Source organism: Rhinopithecus roxellana, chromosome 1 (genome assembly GCF_007565055.1).
Source record: "Rhinopithecus roxellana isolate Shanxi Qingling chromosome 1, ASM756505v1, whole genome shotgun sequence".
NCBI classification, from domain to species: Eukaryota; Metazoa; Chordata; class Mammalia; order Primates; family Cercopithecidae; genus Rhinopithecus; species Rhinopithecus roxellana.
In genome coordinates, this window is record NC_044549.1 from 77,456,795 (window position 1) to 77,477,935 (window position 21,141).

The 21,141-nt window shown below is 42.2% G+C and overlaps 1 protein-coding gene and 1 pseudogene across 2 annotated transcripts in view; both read right to left on the reverse strand.

Moving 5' to 3' along the window:
- Nucleotides 1-21,141, reverse strand: part of ERC2 (ELKS/RAB6-interacting/CAST family member 2) — a 1,016,559-nt gene that overhangs the window by 108,549 nt on the left and 886,869 nt on the right. Inside the window, exon 18 of one of the 2 annotated variants that reach the window (XR_004059350.1) lies at nucleotides 11,380-11,566. The exons of the other annotated variant lie outside the window; for it this stretch is intronic. The gene's annotated coding sequence lies outside the window, so the exon portion shown is untranslated. The remainder of the gene's footprint in view (nucleotides 1-11,379; nucleotides 11,567-21,141) is intronic. 2 annotated transcript variants of the gene reach the window in all.
- The window catches only part of LOC104676517, a 138,235-nt pseudogene that overhangs the window by 65,734 nt on the left and 51,360 nt on the right, over nucleotides 1-21,141 (reverse strand).

Below are 21,141 nucleotides of genomic sequence, written 5' to 3' on the forward strand. Positions count from 1 at the left end.
ATTGATTATGTTATTGATATATTGCACATCTCTATATATATATCAATAATATTAACCAGTGGAGAGAGTAGCTTAGGAATATTTTGTCATGTGAAAAAAATACTTCAGTGTCCAAGTCTCTTATTTAACCTTTACAATTCTCTCTACCCTACCTCCCTTTCTCTACACTCAGCAGGCATGTCTGAGGATGAGAAAGAAGGCCAGCGCAGCACAGCAGGGCACTGGGGGAGGGAGGGAATAGCATCAGATGAGGTTGGAAGGTAGTCAGGGGACGGAGCATGCCAGGCCTTGTAGGCTTGAGCTAAGCATTTACATTTATTACAAGTACAAAGGGGACTTCCCGGAGGGGTTTAGGAAGTGAGTGTATGATGTAACCTACATTTTGTGAAGATCACTCTGCCAACCTGCCTGATGAATTTATGCCTTATGCCCTTGATCAGATCACAAGGAGCTGGATGGCAGGGCCATATGTAGTTACTCTCCCTTTAATACCCCCATATCATGGACTGGCAGAAAACTAAACCAGTGGCTTTCAAACTTCCCTGTGTATGAGGATCATCCAGAGGCCCATTTAAACACATCTTGTTGGAATCCACCTACAGATATTCTGATTCAGTAGGTCTGAGCAAAGTCTGAGAATTCATATTACTAAAGAAGTCTCCAGGTGATGCTAGGATGCCAGTTGCTCTTCAAGGCACTGCACGTAGAGAACCTGTTTAAATCTGTTTGTAGAATAAATCAATCAGTGAAGAAACATGCAATTTTTTTTTTTTTTTTTTTTTTTTTTTTTTTTTTTTGGTTGGTTGGTTGTTTTTGAGACAGGGTCTCGCTCTGTCGCCCATGCTGGGCTGCAGTGGCATGATCATGGCTCAGTGCAGCCTTGAACTTCTGGGCTCAAGCAATCCTACAGATTCAGCCTCCTAATTAGCTGAAACTACAGGCATGCACCACCATGCCTGGCCAATTATTTTATTCTTTTGTTGCTCAGGCCGGTCTCCAACTCCTGGACTCAATGATCCTCCCACCTCAGCCTCCTCAGTCACTGGGATTACAGACATCAGCCACCATGACTGGTGAAAATATTTTTAAAACAAACAACATAAATAATCAGTGGTTTGATTTTTATATAAAATGCAGTCATTTATTCTTTTTCTTTTTAAAAATTATTCGTTTTAGGGGCAGAGCAAGATGGCTGAATAGGAACAGCTCCAGTCTCCAACTCCCAGTGCGAGCGACACAGAAGACCTGTGATTTCTGCATTGTCAACTGAGGTACTGGGTTCATCTCACTAGGGAGTGCCGGACAATCGGTGCTGGTCAGCCACTGCAGCCCGACCAGCAAGAGCTGAAGCAGGGCAAGGCATCGCCTCACCTGGGAAGCGCAAGGGGGAAGGGAATCCCTTTTCCTAGCCAGGGGAACTGAGACACCCAACACCTGGAAAATCAGGTAACTCCCACCCCAATACTGCGCTTTAAGCAAACGGGCACACCAGGAGATTATATCCCACACCTGGCCGGGAGGGTCCCACGCCCACGGAGCCTCCCTCATTGCTAGCACAGCAGTCTGCGATCTAACCGCAAGGCAGCAGGGAGGCTGGGGGAGGGGCGCCCACCATTGCTGAGGCTTAAGTAGGTAAACAAAGCCACTGGGAAGCTCGAACTGGGTGGAGCCCACAGCAGCTCAAGGAAGCCTGTCTGTCTCTGTAGACTCCACCTCTGGGGACAGGGCACGGCTAAACAACAACAACATAAAAAGCAGCAGAAACCTCTGCAGACGCAAACGACTCTGACAGCTTTGAAGAGAGCAGTGGATCTCCCAACACGGAGGTTGAGATCTGAGAAGGGACAGACTGCCTGCTCAAGTGGGTCCCTGACCCCTGAGTAGCTTAACTGGGAGACATCCCCCACTAGGGGCAGACTGACACCCCACACCTCACACGGTGGAGTACACCCCTGAGAGGAAACTTCCAAAGGAAGAATCAGACAGGTACACTCGCTGTTCAGCAATATTCTATCTTCTGCAGCCTCTGCTGCTGATACCCAGGCAAACAGGGTCTGGAGTGGACCTCAAGCAATCTCCAACAGACCTACAGCTGAGGGTCCTGACTGTTAGAAGGAAAACTATCAAACAGGAAGGACACCTACACCAAAACCCCATCAGTACATCACCATCATCAAAGACCACGGGCAGATAAAACCACAAAGATGGGGAAAGAGCAGGGCAGAAAAGCTGGAAATTCAAAAAATAAGAGCGCATCTTCCCCTGCAAAGGAGCGCAGCTCATCGCCAGCAACGGATCAAAGCTGGTCAGAGAATGACTTTGACGAGATGAGAGAAAAAGGCTTCAGTCCATCAAACTTCTCAGAGCTAAAAAAGGAATTACGTACCCAGCGTAAAGAAACTAAAAATCTTGAAAAAAGAGTGGAAGAATTGATAGCTAGAATAATTAATGCAGAGAAGGTCATAAATGAAATGACAGAGATGAAAACCATGACATGAGAAATACGTGACAAATGCACAAGCTTCAATAACTGACTCGATCAACTGGAAGAAAGAGTATCAGCGATTGAGGATTAAATGAATGAAATGAAGTGAGAAGAGAAACCAAAAGAAAAAAGAAGAAAAAGAAATGAACAAAGCCTGCAAGAAGTATGGGATTATGTAAAAAGACCAAATCTACGTCTGATTGGGGTGCCTGAAAGTGAGGGGGAAAATGGAACCAAGTTGGAAAACACTCTTCAGGATATCACCCAGGAGAACTTCCCCAACCTAGTAGGGCAGGCCAAAATTCAAATTCAGGAAATACAGAGAATGCCAAAAAGATACTCCTCGAGAAGAGCAACTCCAAGGCACATAATTGCCAGATTCACCAAAGTTGAAATGAAGGAAAAAATCTTAAGGGCAGCCAGAGAGAAAGGTCGGGTTATCCACAAAGGGAAGCCCATCAGACTAACAGCAGATCTCTCGGCAGAAACTCTACAAGCCAGAAGAGAGTGGGGGCCAATATTCAACATTCTTAAAGAAATGAATTTTAGGCCGGGTGTGGTGGCTCAAGCCTGTAATCCCAGCACTTTGGGAGGCCGAGACGGGAGGATCACTAGGTCAGGAGATCGAGACCATCCTGGCTAACACGGTGAAACCTCGTCTCTACTAAAAATACAAAAAAAAAAAAAAAAAAAAAAAAAAAAAAAAAAAAAAAAGAAAAAACCAGCCGGGCGAGGTGGCGGGCACCTGTAGTCCCAGCTACTCGGGAGGCTGAGGCAGAAGAATGGCGTGAACCCGGGAGGCGGAGCTTGCAGTGAGCTGAGATCCGGCCACTGAACTCCAGCCCGGGCGACAGAGCAAGACTCCGTCTCAAAAAAAAAAAAAAAAAAAAAAAAAAAAAAAAAAAAAAAAAAAAAAAGAATTTTAAACCCAGAATTTCATTTCCAGCCAAACTAAGTTTCATAAGTGAAGGAGAAATAAAATCCTTTACAGATAAGCAAATGCTTAGAGATTTTGTCACCACCAGGCCTGCCTTACAAGAGACCCTGAAGGAAGCACTAAACATGGAAAGGAACGACTGGTACCAGCCATTGCAAAAACATGCCAAAATGTAAAGACCATCGAGGCTAGGAAGAAACTGCATCAACTAACGAGCAAAATAACCAGTTATTATCATAATGGCAGGATCAAGTTCACACATAACAATATTAACCTTAAATGTAAATGGACTAAATGCTCCAATTAAAAGACACAGACTGGCAAACTGGATAAAGAGTCAAGACCCATCAGTCTGCTGTATTCAGGAGACCCATCTCACATGCAGAGACACATATAGGCTCAAAATAAAGGGATGGAGAAAGATCTACCAAGCAAATGGAGAACAAAAAAAAGCAGGGGTTGCAATCCTAGTCTCTGATAAAACAGACTTTAAACCATCAAAGATCAAAAGAGACAAAGAAGGCCATTACATAATGGTAAAGGGATCAATTCAACAGGAAGAGCTAACTATCCTAAATATATATGCACCCAATACAGGAGCACCCAGATTCATAAAGCAAGTCCTTAGAGACTTACAAAGAGACTTAGACTCCCATACAATAATAATGGGAGACTTCAACACCCCACTGTCAACATTAGACAGATCAACGAGACAGAAAGTTAACAAGGATATCCAGGAATTGAACTCAGCTCTGCAGCAAGCAGACCTAATAGACATCTATAGAACTCTCCACCCCAAATCAACATAATATACATTCTTCTCAGCACCACATCGCACTTATTCCAAAATTGACCACATAATTGGAAGTAAAGCACTCCTCAGCAAATGTACAAGAACAGAAATTATAACAAACTGTCTCTCAGACCACAGTGCAATCAAACTAGAACTCAGGACTAAGAAACTCAATCAAAACTGCTCAACTACATGGAAACTGAACAACCTGCTCCTGAATGACTACTGGGTACATAACGAAATGAAGGCAGAAATAAAGATGTTCTTTGAAACCAATGAGAACAAAGATACAACATACCAGAATCTCTGGGACACATTAAAAGCAGTGTGTAGAGGGAAATTTATAGCACTAAATGCCCACAAGAGAAAGCTGGAAAGATCTAAAATGGACACTCTAACATCACAATTAAAAGAACTAGAGAAGCAAGAGCAAATACATTCAAAAGCTAGAAGAAGGCAAGAAATAACTAAGATCAGAGCAGAACTGAAGGAGATTGAGACACAAAAAACCCTCCAAAAAATCAATGAATCCAGGAGTTGGTTTTTTGAAAAGATCAACAAAATTGACAGACCGCTAGCAAGACTAATAAAGAAGAAAAGAGAGAAGAATCAAATCGACGCAATAACAAATGATAAGGGGGATATCACCACCGACCCCACAGAAATACAAACTACCATCAGAGAATACTATAAACACCTCTACGCAAATCAACTAGAAAATCTAGAAGAAATGGATAATTTCCTGGACACTTACACTCTGCCAAGACTAAACCAGGAAGAAGGTGAATCCCTGAATAGACCAATAGCAGGCTCTGAAATTGAGGCAATAATTAATAGCCTACCAACCAAAAAAAGTCCGGGACCAGATGGATTCACAGCTGAATTCTACCAGAGGTACAAGGAGGAGCTGGTACCATTCCTTCTGAAACCATTCCAATCAATAGAAAAAGAGGGAATCCTCCCTAACTCATTTTATGAGGCCAACATCATCCTGATACCAAAGCCTGGCAGAGACACAACAAAAAAAGACAATTTTAGACCAATATCCCTGATGAACATCGATGCAAAAATCCTCAATAAAATACTGGCAAACCGGATTCAGCAGCACATCAAAAAGCTTATCCACCATGATCAAGTGGGCTTCATCCCTGGGATGCAAGGCTGGTTCAACATTCGCAAATCAATAAACATAATCCAGCATATAAACAGAACCAAAGACAAGAACCACATGATTATCTCAATAGATGCAGAAAAGGCCTTTGACAAAATTCAACAGCCCTTCATGCTAAAAACGCTCAATAAATTCGGTATTGAGGGAACGTACCTCAAAATAATAAGAGCTATTTATGACAAACCCACAGTCAATATCATACTGAATGGGTAAAAACTGGAAAAATTCCCTTTGAAATCTGGCACAAGACAGGGATGCCCTCTCTCACCACTCCTATTCAACATAGTGTTGGAAGTTCTGGCTAGGGCAATCAGGCAAGAGAAAGAAATCAAGGGTATTCAGTTAGGAAAAGAAGAAGTCAAATTGTCCCTGTTTGCAGAAGACATGATTGTATATTTAGAAAACCCCATTGTCTCAGCCCAAAATCTCCTTAAGCTGATAAGCAACTTCAGCAAAGTCTCAGGATACAAAATTAATGTGCAAAAATCACAAACATTCTTATACACCAGTAACAGACAAACAGAGAGCCAAATCAGGAATGAACTTCCATTCACAATTGCTTCAAAGAGAATAAAATACCTAGGAATCCAACTTACAAGGGATGTCAAGGACCTCTTCAAGGAGAACTACAAACCACTGCTCAGTGAAATCAAAGAGGACACAAACAAATGGAAGAACATACCATGCTCATGGATAGGAAGAATCAATATTGTGAAAATGGCCATACTGCCCAAGGTTATTTATAGATTCAATGCCATCCCCATCAAGCTACCAATGAGTTTCTTCACAGAATTGGAAAAAACTGCTTTAAAGTTCATATGGAACCAAAAAAGAGCCCGCATTGTCAAGACAATCCTATGTCAAAAGAACAAAGCTGGAGGCATCACGCTACCTGACTTTAAACTATACTACAAGGCTACAGTAACCAAAACAGCATGGTACTGGTACCAAAACAGATATATAGACCAATGGAACAGAACAGAGTCCTCAGAAATAATACCACACATCTACAGCCATCTGATCTTTGACAAACCTGAGAGAAACAAGAAATGGGGAAAGGATTCCCTATTTAATAAATGGTGCTGGGAAAAGTGGCTAGCCATAAGCAGAAAGCTGAAACTGGATCCTTTCCTTACTCCTTATACGAAAATTAATTCAAGATGGATTAGAGACTTAAATGTTAGACCTAATACCATAAAAACCCTAGAAGAAAACCCAGGTAATACCATTCAGGACATAGGCATGGGCAAGGACTTCATGTCTAAAACACCAAAAGCAACGGCAGCAAAAGCCAAAATTGACAAATGGGATCTAATTAAACTAAAGAGCTTCTGCACAGCAAAAGAAACCACCATCAGAGTGAACAGGCAACCTACAGAATGGGAGAAAATTTTTGCAATCTACTCATCTGACAAAGGGCTAATATCCAGAACCTACAAAGAACTCAAACAAATTTACAAGAAAAAAACAAACAACCCCATCAAAAAGTGGGCAAAGGATATGAACAGACATTTCTCAAAAGAAGACATTCATACAGCCAACAGACACATGAAAAAATGCTCATCATCACTGGCCATCAGAGAAATGCAAATCAAAACCACAATGAGATACCATCTCACACCAGTTAGAATGGCAATCATTCAAAAGTCAGGAAACAATAGGTTCTGGAGTGGATGTGGAGAAATAGGAACACTTTTACACTGTTGGTGGGAATGTAAACTAGTTCAACCATTATGGAAAACAGTATGGCGATTCCTCAAGGATCTAGAACTAGATGTACCATATGACCCAGCCATCCCATTCCTGGGTATATACCCAAAGGATCATAAATCATGCTGCTATAAAGACACATGCACATGTATGTTTATTGTGGCACTATTCACAATAGCAAAGACTTGGAATCAACCCAAATGTCCATCAGTGAAAGACTGCATTAAGAAAATGTGGCACATATACACCATGGATACTATGCAGCCATAAAAAAGGATGAGTTTGTGTCCTTTGTAGGGACATGGATGCAGCTGGAAACCATCATTCTTAGCAAACTATCACAAGAACAGAAAACCAAACACCGCATGTTCTCACTCATAGGTGGGAACTGAACAATGAGATCACTTGGACTCGGGAAGGGGAACATCACACACCGGGGCCTATCATGGGGCGGGGGGTAGGGATTGCATTGGGTGTTATACCTGATGTAAATGACGAGTTGATGGGTGCTGTCGAGTTGATGGGTGCAGCACACCAACATGGCACAAGTATACATATGTAACAAACCTTCACGTTATGCACATGTAACCTAGAACTTAAAGTATAAAAATAATGCAAAAAAAAAGAAAAATAAAAAAAAAAGAAAAATAACATCTAAGGGAGCAGGACAAAATAGAGTCAGGGATAAAAATACATATAGTATGTAATTAACTGGACAATTACACAGGTGTTTGTAGAATTTGTAAAATGAATTAGGCCTTGAAAGATATTTGGGTTATAAATATGATTTTAGGAAAAGTGGTTATTTAAAAATTGATTAATTTTCTTCTGTCATTAAGCATACTTACTTTTCCATTTCCGTTTCCTATAGTGTTAGCTAACTTTTAGAATTTTTTTTTTTTTTTGAGATGGAGTCTCACTCTATCACCCAAGCTGGAGTATAATGGCATGATCTCGGCTCACGGCAGGATCTTCCTCCAGGGCCCAAGCTATTCTTCCTCTCAACCTACCTAGTAGTCAGGACTGCAAGTGTGCGCCACTACGCCCGGCTAATTTTTGTATTTTTAGTAGAGATGGGGTTTCACCATGTTGGTCAGGCTGGTTTTAAACTCCTGACCTCAAGTGATCTGCCCACCTCGACCTCCCGGAGTGCTGGGGTTACAGGCGTGATCTGCCATGCCCAATCAAACGTTTAGAAATTTTAAGAGCACAGAAAATGAAAAATACACATATAACATTTTGACACAATCTAATAAAATCAAATCCTAAGGCTCTCTCAATCTTCTGATTAGTTTTGATTGTTATGTGTCAAGGAGGATCAGTTTGCTTAAAATATCTTGCCCAAGTTAAATCACTAATTTATTACTGAGTCATTCTGAAATCGTTTATATATTTTAAATTTTCTGTCTTCTGCTTTAGAAAGTGAATGCTCTGTAACTCTCACTAAAGATCTGGTATGCTTAAAGCAAAACTTCCCCATTCTTTCCTACGTCTTCCCTTTCCAGGTGGATTAGTTATATCATCTGACATCTCTGGTGCTTCAGTTGGTTTATGACATCTCACTTCACATTATACCTATTAGAATCACTACCATCGGCCTCTGAATTATTAATCTCCAGGTAGTTTATTATTACCGTCTCTTTGTTTTTGGTTTTTGTTTGTTTGTTTTAAATTATTGGTCTTCAGCTTGTAACACAGCTTTTTCAATCAGGTACCTCTTATTTCTTGAGAGAGCTTCTACCTGAAATGTTGAAATGTTTTATCCTAAAATGCTTTCAGCTTTTTTTCTCAGGTGATGCACAAACTGTGGTATTAAAAATAAGACCTATATCTTGTGTACTACTCACTAAACGACAGGCGCTGCTTGATATTCTATCTGAGTGACACAACTCTGAAAATAACAGTGTGATATAAAAATTATTATTAGCATTAGGCATAAGATCAAAAGATATCTCAGTCAGGTTACAATGGCCTTGAAAGACGTGGAGCTAAAAAGAATAGTCAAAATTTAACCTCAGCAAGGCTTGGTTTTCATTATGCAGTTGAAGACTATGATGTCTTTTAAACTTTTATCTTCTGTCCTTTCCAAGCTATGTGTTACAGGACATTTATTTTCTTCACATACTGAGCACTCCAGGATAAAGAGTAAAAGGATAATTAGTGGTATTAGTTTTCCCTGGTTGGTAAGGATCCTTACACAAAGCTTCCACACTCTTGCCTCCTAATACCTTGTGTTACCTTTCTTAAGAACATTAACTGTCTTTACAAGGCAGAGTTAATCATTCAATTCTCTGTGCAACTTTTTCGTACCATTTAATTTTTGTTTAGCGACTCAGTAGCAACTATCCTACAAAGGTCATTCTAGTCTGCCAGTTGATTTGGCCATCAAATTACTTATTTTACTTATTTTGTTTCACAATAAATTATAATAGATATGTGCTTCTCCAACTAACGATATATGCAGACATGTTTGGTTAGTCCCTCACATTAATATTTCTAAATTAAAATACATATACTTAAAAGATATTCATTTGCTATTCAAAGGAAAACTGTCAAACTTTCATGTTTTGTCTCAAGAAAGAGCTCAAAATTTGATCAATTAATCAGTAATATAAAATCCCTTCCTCTCCAAAATAAATTTTATTTGTAAATTTCAAAAAAAAAAAACAAAAATTATTCATTTTAATCTAGAATGTGATAACAAAAAGGACTAATCATTGCATACAGAAGCACTCTGAAAGGAAATAGATCATTGTGATTAGGCGAGATGAGACACTTCAGAGGCTGCACTGCCAAGTTTAATTATAAAATTAAGTGTCACTCAAAGAAATTTTTATTGCAAAAGTATGTGATTTACTTCTGTAGGCAGTTATTACAATACTGCCACAATCCAGAAGGAATATGAGGTGGTGAGGCATCTCTTGGTTCAATTCCAAAACTGAAAATTAGGCCGGGCGCGGTGGCTCAAGCCTGTAATCCCAGCACTTTGGGAGGCCGAGGCGGGCGGATCACAAGGTCAGGAGGTCAAGACCATCCTGGCTAACACAGTGAAACCCCGTCTCCACTTAAAAAATACAAAAAATTAGCCGGGCGAGATGGCGGGCGCCTGTAGTCCCAGCTACTCGGGAGGCTGAGGCAGGAGAATGGCGTGGACCCGGGAGGCGGAGCTTGCAGTGAGCTGAGATCCGGCCACTGCACTCCAGCCTGGGCGACAGAGCGAGACTCCGTCTCAAAAAAAAAAAAAAAAAAAAACAAAACTGAAAATTAGACTACAATATCCTTAGAAGTCAGGAATAAAACTCACCATGGCTCATTGTGTTTGGTTCAAAGTGCACAACATTGATGAACACATCTACTATAAAAGTAGATTCAAACTCTCTTCCTAGGAGGAACCCCAAAGATTTCAACTTAGGTGCTTATTATGCCAAAGCAAAAATGCAACTCAAGAATGCAAAGTAAATACAGAGTCAGAGCTAACAGAGGAGAATAAAAGTCAGACCTAGGAAAGTTGAGTACAGACGGCTACACAAGAAGCATAAGGCCAATGCCCTGTGGTCTCTGTGGGTTTATTGTTTTCTGTCACACGTGAGGCTTCAGTTTCCATGTACCAATGTCCATCTACTCAGAAATCATGATTGCAGGCCAATCAACAACAGATAGTCCAAACTCTATGATGGTTTGGGGTTTAGGGGTTCAGTAGGAAGCTCTCTGGCCTGAAGCCTGTAAAGTCATAGGTTCATATTCTGCTTAGGGAAGAAGCTGGTTAGGTATACCCAAAATCATATAGGGCTAGTGAAATCTCACCTATTCATTGAGTAGTTACTCAGGATCTCATGGTCTAAGAAGTCCACTGGGCTGGGCTGGGGGGTAGAGGAGGATTCAAAACATCAAAAGCCACAAAATCAAAACAAGAAAAAGTGTTGAAAATCATGGCCTTGAAAAGCAAATAGTAAATATAATAGTGACTAAGTAGCAACGAATGTCCAACCTTCCTCTCTGTCCATGTAGCAAGAACCAAACAACACTGTGTGTGGCCACCGTGAGGCTGACACAACAATTTACATCACGTGGATGATGGACCTAGATTCTTGTTCTACACTGGTGGAAATCATGGAACAGTCTGGCTGTGAATTAAATACAAAAATAGCAACCCCTACACTCTAGCAAAATATAAAGTACGTGTGAGCCCCCAAATCCAAGCTCATTATGCAGAGTCTCTCTGAAACCCAGCACCCAGCATTTGCCATTACCCACCTCCAAAAGGGTAAAAGTAAACATTGGACCTGCTCTGGTGTTAAACTGCCACTGGATCCTCCCCGCTGTCTCCCTCCTCCTCTTCTTCTTTACAGACAGGTAATGTTGGATCTCGAAGGAACTGGGGGCTCCCACTCTAGGCAAAGGTTGGACAGATGATCAATGTACAGCATGAGATTTGGCTGTGCCTACGTGCCTCCGACAGAGCTGGATCATCTGGGACAATGAAAATTATAAGCAACAAGAAAGCAGTATTAACAGCAAGGGCACGGAAACCAGGACAGCACACACCACAGTTCCTAGGAAAACCAGCAACCATTCCTCTCCTCATTCAGTCATTCTACACACATTCATTAAGCATGGTGCCAAGCTCTGGAGATATTGTAGTGACAAATAGGAACACAGGCCCTGCCCCCATGGAGCTTATGGGGTATGTGGGAGAAAGACGAGACAGGCAGTTACAGGACAGCAGCTAAGGAAACCTAGAGGGTGCCATGGAGCACAAAGCAAAGGCAGCCAACCCAGACTGGGGATGAGTGAACAGGGAAGGCTTCCTGGGAAGAAGTGACATGTAACACTGAGCCTGGAGAACCCATGGAGTTAGCCAGCCAAGATTGGGGTGGGTCAGCATGTGCAAGATTCCTGAGACAGAGAGCATGGCTGGTCCAAAGGGCTGAAAGTCCTTTGTTCGCAACCATTCTGCAGCCTGTAATCCTACATCCAACCAGAGCACCCAGCTTTGGAGTCTGCAGCCCTGATTACAGGAGGAACTGGTGCTCCGCCAATGCCCACAATCCAGTTGCATTTTGACCTCTGTCAGTGAGATCTCAGGAAACGAAAGAACTTAGAAAATAGCTTTTTTTTTTTCTTCTATGAGAAGAGAGAAAAAAAATAATGCAGAGTTGAACTGCTATGGAATAGACCCAATTGCAACAATCTTTTCTGCGCACCAGCATCAGGGGTAAGGGAGATGCCATCCTCATGGAGATTGTTGAAACAGACAAGAAGGTGGATCACAGTTTGGTATCACAATACGGGAGCCCGCTCTGCCCTTTCCTTTCCTCCAAGTCCCTGAGAAATTGCAGGGGGAGCGCTTTGTTCTTCTTACCCTTGGTGTTGACGTCTAAAAGGCTATCACAGACATGATACCTCCCACTTGCCTTATGCAACTAAGGGAAACCAGATAGCTTATGAAGCCAATCTTGTCAGGGGCCTCCACGTGGAAGAAAAAAACAAAAACAAAACAAAAAACCCCCAAAGTCTTGGGTTTGTCCCAGCAGCTTGAATAATCCCCAGGATTCTAGCTACCTTTGCATTATGAAAGAGACCACTGGAGAGGATGGCTTAAGACTGGGTAGAAAGCATGTGGTCATTGACCAAAGACACATAGTCCAAAGTAGCTTTCTGTTTTAATATTATCATATGATCCAAGTCCTACAAACGACATCTTTGATTGAAATCAAAAAGAAACAAAACCCTCACCCAGAGCAAGCCGCGTTTTTAGAGACAAAGAAAGGGTATCTTCTTAACCTATGACAACACAAATTTTGTTTAGGTTTTCCCTCCACCAAGTAAGTAAGCAATTAGGTTTTTACAATAAAAATATCCCCGTGCATGTGCAAACACCAGAGGCAATCATATAATTACCCTGCCCAATCAGATTCAATTGCTGACAGTTGAGTTCCCACTGCTCATTAACTTCAGATCGCAAAGAGGTCTTTACGGAAGCCCTTTCCTTCTCTTCACAAAGGTTCCTATGGTGCCGCGATCAGCCCTGCCACTACCTCATGCAAGATAATCATCCCCAAATCACCAGGGCCAAGGCCAGCCCCCTCTGGCTTCCTTCTGAAAAAATAAAATGAGAAATTCGAAGACACGTTGGCCTAAACACGCTTGCTTCATTTGGGGATCTCACTTCCAAATATAATAGTAACCTTTCACCCCCACACTTTAAGTGCTGTAATTACATAATTAAAACCAATTATGTCATTTAACAGAGACTTTTTCAAGATACGGCAAGTCAATTACCTCAATCATTGACCTCAGAAGATTTCCCACACTGACCTGCAACAATGAGAACTGGGATAAATTTAGACACTGGCTTCCGAAGGCTGGCATGGACTAGCGGGCTGGGTTGTAGCTGGTCTAGATTCTTTGAGACTCTAGAAGCTGAACTGATTCATTCCCATCTACACCATCACTATTTGTTTGCCCAATCCTTCCCATATCCCAAGATAATTGCTTGATTTTTTATAACCACTCTGATGGAATGATTATTTCCATGTTGCAGACAGGAAAAGAAGGCAGGGAGGGTCATAAAGTTATCCGAAGCCAAGCAGCTAGTGTTAACAGCAAGGCTAGGGCAAGACCTAAGTTTTCCACCACAGAATTTAAAGTCACCATGGAGCGAATGGTGTGTGGGTGACTCTCTTACCCTAATTTCCCTTTGAGGCCACACATGTGCCCCCACTTTTACTTAATTCACCTGCATGGCAAAAGGTTCCACTGCAGCTCAGAGGGTGTGGCCTAAGTTAGACCACAGCCAATCAGCTTCCAGCATTTCTCCCCTAACCAAAGCATTGGTTCAGGATGAGCACATGATCCCATCAAAGCCAATGAGAAACACTGGCACTTTTTGCGGGGCCTGTGGGACCTCTGCCTAACTGTACTTGGAGTGACAGGAGGTAAGACTGGAAGTTGAGCAGGCATCATGCTCCACCGAGGAAGTGAGGGTGAATGGAGCCCAGAGATGTGGAGGGAGAAACTGGTTCCAGGAAACACCCTCTATTCCCCATCCCTTCATGCTGCGAGTAGGGGCATTGAAAACACGGGTTATTCAAAAGCACACTGGAGAAAGCAGGAAGAGCGCCACCTATGGCTTGGGTATGCTCCATTTCGAGGATGGAATCAATCCACTGTGGCTCCGAGGCCTGCCTCCTGCTTGCGACAGTTAAATGCCTCCAGTTTTTGAGTTATTTAAAGAACATACCATTTTATGGGCAAGAGGAAGCACTTTAATCTGCAAAATGATTTTTATCACAAACTAAACATCCTTGTAACTTTTTGGTCCTCTGCTTTGGTCGAAGTTGTCTCTCCTTGGAGCTCAGACAGCTGTTGGAGCTCAGAAGATCTGCCTCCACCCTGCACTTTGCCCTGCTCGCTGGTACCCTGGTGCTCTCCAATTCCTGGATCTATGTGGGATGTAAGAACTCAGGATCAGGACGCTTACACTCATCAACATGGGGGCATTTTCTTTCTCTTTTCTTTATCCCAGGACTTGAGGGAGAGCAAAAAACAAACCAAAAAACAAAACAAGAATTCCTCTAATTCAAGGTTTTCAGCCTTGACACTTGAACTTTTGAGCCAGACAATGATTTGTCATCAGGACTGCTTTGTGCAATGTAGGATGTTCCTGGCCTCTACCCACTACATTAGCACTCCTCATTAGGGGACAACCAAAAATCTCCGTGGACATTGACAAATGACCAGGGATGGGGGCCAAGATCCCCCCTCATTTCCCAGTTCCCCATTTCCTGGTTAAAAACCACTGCTGATAGCATCTTTAAAAACATAATTCCTTGTAGTATTATGTTGTGAGACTGAGGGAACCACTGCCCTTCTTAGAACTTTACAAGAGACATGCAAAATATTCCCTGAGGAGAACTGACTTAAAGAAACTCCAAGATACCAGCCTGGGAAACATAGTGAAATCCCATCTCTACAAAAAAACACAAAAAGTAGCCAGGCATGGTGGCATGAGCCTGTAGTACCAACTATCCTGGAGGCTGAGGCTGAGGTGGGAGGAATCCTTGAGCCTGGGAGGTCAAGGTTGCAGTGAGCCCTGATGGTGCCACTGCACTCCAGCTTGGCCGACAGACTGAGACCTTGACTCCAAAATAGCAATACTACTCGCTGTCAGGGCTGTGAAGCCACATAAGACTTGACCCATTAAGGACCAGAGTAAAGAAAAATGTATCAAATAGAAATAATTTTACCTAAACATTGGCAAGAGGAAAAAGACATGGAGGAGAAACAGAACTGAAAAGCAGTGAGGCATCTATATGGCGAGTTCCAGCATGGGTACTCAGCTTCTCACTTTCACAAGTAAGAAAATGGAACTTTGGCCGGGCGCGGTGGCTCAAGCCTGTAATCCCAGCATTTTGGGAGGCTGAGACGGGCGGATCACGAGGTCAGGAGATCGAGACCATCCTGGCTAACCCGGTGAAACCCCGTCTCTACTAAAAAAAAATAAAAAGAATTAGCCGGGCGAGGTGGCGGGCGCCTGTAGTCCCAGCTACTTGGGAGGCTGAGGCAGGAGAATGGCGTAAACCCGGGAGGCGGAGCTTGCAGTGAGCTGAGATCCGGCCACTGCACTCCAGCCTGGGCGACAGAGTGAGACTCCGTCTCAAAAAAAAAAAAAAAAAAAAAAAAAGAAAATGGAACTTTAAGGTTAGTGCTGGGTTTCCTGGATTCAAAACCCAAAGCTAAAAATGTGGAAGAGGTTTGGTGTCATCAGAAATGATCCTTCCAGTAAACGCCTAAAACTCACTCACTCTGCAGAAAAAAGCCAAAAATGGTAAAGCTTCACTTATTTGGACAAATGTGGGAGAAGTCATTTAAAATAAGCAAAAGTGATGGATTTATAGAATATTTGTCAAGGGAAGGCATTTACTTGCTTTCAAATGCCAGCAGTAATTAAGTGTGAGCTGGCAGAGGTCCTTCCTTCAGGATTGGTTTGAATGAGAAGACAGAATTTATTGAATTAATATAAGCATTGTTAGGCCGGGAAGAAGGGCTTTGAGTTAGTTTGTCTTCTCCATGAGCTAATTAGTTGTATCTTCACACAGGCAGCTGGCTGAGACCAGCCCAAGAGTTCCAGAATAGTGGGGTTCCAATGAGGCTTTGTTTCCAGGCACAGACATCTGTGCACCTTGAGGTACTGATCAAGTCAGTCAGGAGAACCAGGCTGGCTTGTGTGTGAAGGCTGGACTGTTTGGGGGCCTCACTGTGTGAAAAGATTTGGATTCTAGCAGTTTCTTTCTCTACAAGTTCTAATGCCTGGAGAGATGGAGAGGCCTATTAAGGGAGTTCAGCTGACTGGAGCTGGGACATCACTGCTTCCTCAGATCCCAGGCAGCCTCCCCTCCAGCTATCAGCATGTCTTGGCTGTACCATGCTGTCCCCTCAATCTCCGACTGCCCTCCCTTCTCTCCATCACCAGAGAAATGTGACTGCCTAGGGAGCAACCATGTCTTGAAAGGAGAAAGAGCAAGAATAAAGGTGTCTCTGAGGGGCCTTGGTTCTCCTCCCCTAGTTCTTTTAGGCGTTTTGTTTCATTTGGATAAAGAGCTAACATTTAGAACAATAATAGAAAAATAGAAGTACTTGTCTGGACGGTCTAGCAGAGGTCGACAGTGACTCTTATGAGCTGTATAAAGGACTGTCCCTTCTGGAGTCTAGTAATTAAATCTGAAGGAGTAGTCCTCAAATCTTGTTAGAGAATGAATTTCTCAGGGAATACTCTTCCTGTGGCTAAGAAACCCCATCCCAGCCCCTCTCTACTGGAACCATTCATCCTGGTCAAGTGTCTTTCTCAGAATACCTGGGTAGGTCAATAGAGATAAAAGAGAAGCGCAGCCCACTTCCTAGTTTCAGCTGGCACTAAAACAAGAGAATGAGTTGTGTGTGTTTTGGTGGAGGTGCCTCCTGATTGAGTCTACACACTGGCTTGTGAACCTGTTGTCTGTACTAAAGAAGTTATCCCAAAAATGAGGCTCTATGTACACCATAGACAAGTACTGTCCTCCCCATGTCCTTTCAGCATGAACTGAGAGAGGGGCAGTCTCAAGGTGGCAGGTGTCACAGAGGTCACTCTCATAGTCAACAACTGAAGAAGACTTTCCAAAACAGCAACTCTTGCTTTTGCCCCAGATAAGCCTTATTCCCAGCATCAAGAAAAGGATTTTAATGGTGTGTGGACTCCTGGTTCAGTTAGAAGTTGGTATCCAGAGATGTCATTCCTTATTTATCACGTACTTATTCAGCAGGTCCAGAAATGTTATGCAAAATTTGGTGTTCATGCTTATATACTTTATTCTGAGGAGCAGAATTATGGTAGCCATATTCTTAAAGTAGTTTGAAGCTCAGCATTAAAAATTAAGCAACAGTTGGCATAAAGTGATCCCTTAATTTTTCTTTTACCTTTTTTTTTTTTTTGCCAGCTTTTCTGAGCCAAAATTTACATACCATCAGGGTCATCCATGTTAAGTGTAAAGTTCAAGGATTTTGAGTAAACTTATAGAATTGTGCGACCATCACAACAAACCAGTTTTAGAATGTATCTACTATCTCCAAAAGACCCTGCGGCTGTAACAGTAAACTTCCCTTAATTTTTGCAGCAAATGTTCTAGAGTTGAAAAGAAAGCTCTTTCTACATCTGCAAGGCTGATCCATTTTTCTCCCTTCCAAGAACTCTACTAAAAAATTATTTGTTGTTTATCTGAAATTCAAATATAACTGGATGTCCTGTATTTGTGAAATCTGGCAACCCTAATCCAGGACCAAAGCAGAATTAACCAAATAAATGAATGTGCATGTCTCGAAATAAATGTACTTTTCTGGAGCATTGTAAATAAACGTGCATTATTTTCTTAGTTTTGAACCATTTGGGTTCTAAGATGGTCAGAACCTAGTTCCAGTTAGAATACCAGTTGAGAACTAAGCTACAGACACACCCTGAATAATTCACAACCCAATTGCTGTTTTACAAGCAAGCCTGGGACCTCAGACACTCGTAGGATTATATGCTACATTTCCCTTGAAAGGCTAAAGTGGATGTAATTGTTAACCTTGCAGCTCACAATCAGAACTGGAAAGGTGACTTTTAGGAGCACAAATTATAGGGAAATCATTCTTAACCATTTTGGGGGGTGGTGTCACAAACTTCTTTGGGAGAATCTGATAAAAGCTGTGAACCTTCACCACAGGAAAATGCATGTATACATGTTCACAACATTTTCCAGGTAATTTTATTTAGGTGGGAGAGGTTTCATAGCTTCCATGACATTGTTCATGGAACATTCATTCAAGGGTTCAAGAGCCTGAGCAAGTTGATTAAAACCATCCTGGATTCTTATGCCTTGCTTTTCTCTTCCTCCTGTTTGTGTGGGAAGTGAAGAAGTGAGGATAATGGCAAGGGAACTGACTAACTCAAGACATGGCTGTGGCTGGGCTTGGTGGCTCATACCTATAGTCCCAGCACTTTGGGAGGCCAAGGCAGGTGGATCGATTGAGGGTCAGGAGTTCAAGACCAGCCTGGCCAACATGGTGAAACCCCCATCTCTAAGAAAAAAAATACAAAAAATTAGCTAGGCATGGTGGTGGGTACCTGTAATCCCAGCTACTCGGGAGGCTGAGGCAAAGAGAATTGCCTGAACTCAGGAGGCAGAGGTTGCAGTGAGCCGGGATCACGCCACTACACTCCAGCCTGGGAGACACAGTGAGACTTCCTCTCTCTCAAAAAAAAAAAAAAAAAAAAAAAAAAAAGAAGAAGAAGAAGATGCTGGGCACGGTGGCTCACGCCTGTAATCCCAGAACTGTAGGAGGCTGGGGCGGGCGGATCACGAGATCAGGAGATCGAGACCATCCTGGCTAACACGGTGAAACCCCGTCTCTACTAAAAATACAAAAAATTAGCCGGGCAAGGTGGCGGGCACCTGTAGTCCCAGCTACTCAGGAGGCTGAGGCAGGAGAATGGCGTGAACCCGGGAGGCGGAGCTTGCAGTGAGCCGAGACTGCGCCACTGCACTCTAGCCTGGGGGACAGAGTGAGACTCCGTCTCAAAAAAAAAAAAAAAAAAGAAGACATGGCTGCTACTTTTGGCCATCAGTGGTAAGACCTGGAGCAACTTGCCCACACTTCATAGACTTGTGTTCACTCTTGATAAAATGAACAGATTAGCCTGACTCTGTTTTCACAAGTTATATCCTATGGATCTACTGGAAAGGTATCTGGGAAGGACTCTTTTAGGACCGGAAGCACTGCACAAATTTTGTAGGAAAAACGAAAGTTTTAAAATCACTATACTACATGGTCCTCAAAGTCACCAAAATACTCTGAGTTTTAAGCCATCTGATTATCTGATTCTAGATTCTAAAGAGTAGAAACCAGGCGTCAGTTGGGGAGGATCTGGGTATTCTTTTTCTCTGAGTCCAAAGAAAAAAGACATTTGGTAGGGACAGGAGAGAAAGACATCCCAGTCCTCACTACTCTCCAGTTCTGCAACATTTCTTTCTTCCTTTGAGCTGCTCTCCTTCCTTCATTTGAGCTGCTTTCCTTCCTTCATATGAAAAACTGTCTACAGGTATGATAATGATTTGTCAAAAACTACCTACATTTTCTCTGGCAAAATGTTTAAAAAATCCTTTCCCAATTATATGAATTTTCCTTTGGGTGACAAAGATACGCAATGACTTATTATATCATTATATACTATTATGCCAATGATACTAGTAGACCAAGTGGATAAAGGACAAATGTGCTCACTCTGAGTTTTATAGATGGCATCTCTGCAGTGCCTTAGAGGCCCCTACAAAGTAGGCTCCAATATTATCTTCCTCATTTTTTTAGAAGAAAAGACTGAGTGGGGAAAAAAGGTTGAATGACTTACACAAATTCACCCATCTAGCCAACAGCAAAGTGGGATTTCAAGTCACAGCTCATGCTCATACTATGTTGAAGAGATAAGTTATACCACGTACCACTAAAAAAGCCAAACAAACAGGTTTTATTCACTCATTTTTCTCTCAAAAACAAATAATCTACCACTTTAAGGAAGTGTGTTATCACACCCAATGATATGAACCATAAAACTATTCTGGATGTTTATTTGATACTTATTGATGCTTAAGCAAGTCTACTATGTTCACAGTTATCACCTCAAAGAAAAATATATTATTTCGTTTTTAGGTTTTATCTTATCTGTCCTTGGTCCTTGAAACAGCAAGAGAAATGCGTACACTCTGTTCTTACTTGTTGTCATAGGATACCAGCTGCCTGCTGGGAAAAGCATACTGGGAAGTACTGCTCTACGCTTTGTGTTAAGACTTAAAAAATAAAAAACCCAGAGTCTGTGTAAATCACAGACAAAGTTGACAAATTTCATGGCTTAGTCATGGTTAACATATCAGATTTCATGGCTTGACAGAGATTAACAAGAAAATCATATTAGAGTTACAACGATGAGTAGATTCTTAGATATTTGATAGAGAAACTCTAAGCTCTCCAAACGCCATTGCCCACTGCACAGCCCTCTTGTCCTTCCTCCTGTGGCTGGAGCCTCCACGAAACCAGGGAGAGCAAATAGAATCTTCCATTATTGGTCACAATCACCTCACCTCCTGACTATGGCAGGAGTGAGCCAGTGCCTAGCCGGCCCCAGAGAAAGGTCTTAGCATCCGTGAAATAAAGTGAGGTTTAATATTTATAGCCTAATTCATAAAACTGTAAGGAGAAAAAAAATACCTCATTTGTACAGAACACAGGTATTTTACCCAATATTGCATGCACTAAGGAGAGGAATGAATGATCATTGTTGGAACTATGATATTTTCGGTGAAAATTAAGTTTCCATGTCTTTATGAGGAAGCAATTCAGCAGAGGCCTTGTTGTTAAAAGTGGCATGCGAGCAGGAACTTCAAAAGGCCTGCTGACTGCCTGCCGAGCCATTTGGCTGGAGGGCTCTCCATATCCTCTTTCGGGTAAGAGGCAGCTTACTTGTCAACTTTGCATAA